Source organism: Zalophus californianus, chromosome 3 (genome assembly GCF_009762305.2).
Source record: "Zalophus californianus isolate mZalCal1 chromosome 3, mZalCal1.pri.v2, whole genome shotgun sequence".
Classification (NCBI taxonomy): domain Eukaryota; kingdom Metazoa; phylum Chordata; class Mammalia; order Carnivora; family Otariidae; genus Zalophus; species Zalophus californianus.
This window is the reverse complement of record NC_045597.1, coordinates 49246731-49248377: the sequence shown is the minus strand read 5'-3', so window position 1 is coordinate 49248377 and position 1647 is coordinate 49246731. Positions and strand designations below refer to the sequence as shown.

The 1647-nt window shown below is 41.6% G+C and overlaps 1 pseudogene; it reads right to left on the bottom strand.

Moving 5' to 3' along the window:
- Positions 1 to 202: 202 nt before the first annotated feature.
- Positions 203 to 663, bottom strand: LOC113920450 (annotated as a pseudogene).
- Between the last annotated feature and the right edge of the window lie 984 nt (positions 664 to 1647).

Sequence of the window (1647 nt, the reverse complement as noted above, 5' to 3'; positions counted from 1 at the left end):
TCAGCCTGGGAGGCTCCCAAGTTTGCAACCAAGCAATTACAGAATATTATATGCAGTCACTTGGCTACAAAGATCTCAATAACTAGAATACAAGATCATTGAAAAAATGAACCAAATTCCACCAATTGTTTTTTTTAATTTTTTAATTTTTTTGTAGTTTTATGATTTTATTAACACAAATATGATGTTCACAACAAGCTGTCTATTCATTTTCTTCGCTGCACGGCCTGGCGTTGGGATTGGTGACTCTGACTGCCAGCCGGGCTGCTCTTTCTAAATAGCTTTGCGGTTCTTGGAAGAGACATTGTGAGCAATCTCTGCACAGTAAGATTTGTTGCACATCAGCAGCACTTCAAGCTCCTTGACGTTGTGGACTAGGAACTTCCGGAAGCCACTGGGCAACATGTGCTTTGTTTTCTTGTTGCTCCTGTCACCAATGTTGTGCATCAAGATCTGGCCCTTAAATCTTCTGCACACCCTATTGTCAATGCCTCTGGGTTTCTGCCAGTTGCACTTAATTTTGACATAGCAGTCTGACTGGTGCCGGATGAACTTCTTGGTCCTCCTTTTAATGATCTTGGGCTTCACCAGAGGTCTGAGGGCAGCCACGATGCCCAATAACAGATGGCTGCCACCTCCGTAGGCAGCGCCAAGGAAGAGTTTTTAATCTTTTTTTAATATTAACATATAATGTATTATTTGTTTCAGAGGTACAAGTCTGTGATTCACCAGTCTTACAAAATACACAGTGCTCACGACAACACATACCCTTCCCGATGTCAATCACCCAGCCTCCCCAACCCCTCCACTCCCCTCCGCTCCAGCAATCCTGTTTGTTTCCTGAGATTAAGAGTCTCATGGTTTATCTCCCCCTCTGGTTTCCTCTTGTTTCATTTTTTTTCCTCTCTTCCCTTATGATCTTCCTTGTCTCTCAAATTCCACATATCAGTGAGATTATATGATAATTGTCTTTCTCTGATTGACTTATTTCACTTAGGATAATACCCTCTAGTTCCATCCACATCATTACAAATGGCAAGATTTCATTTTTTAAAATTTTTTAAAAGATTTTATTTATTTATTTGACACAGAGAGAGAGACAGTGAGAGAGGGAACACAGGTAGGGGGAGTGGGAAATGGAGAAGCAGGCTTCCTGCCGAGCAGGGAGCCCAATGTGGGGCTTGATCTCAGGATCTTGGGATCATGACCTGAGCCGAAGGCTGATGCTTAACAAATGAGCCACCCAGGTGCCCCAAGATTTCATTTTTTTGATGGCTGCATAATATTCCATTGTATATCTATATACCACATCTTCTTTATCCATTCATCTGTCAATGGACATCTGGGATCTTTCCATAGTTTGGTTATTTTGGACATTGCTGCTATAAACATTGGGGTGCATGTGCCCCTTCGGATCACTACATTTGTATCTTTGGGGTAAATACCCAGTAGCACAATTGTCCACCAGTTGTCTTATACTCTGTAGCCAGCATAATATTTACCATTTATTGAACGCAAAATACACATATTTTAGCTCCACCATCCTTGGTTTCACTTTCCACATTTTCTGTTACCTGTGATCAACCATGATCCAGAAACAGATGATTCTCCTGCTGAGGTATCACTAGACCGTCAATAGTGCCAAAT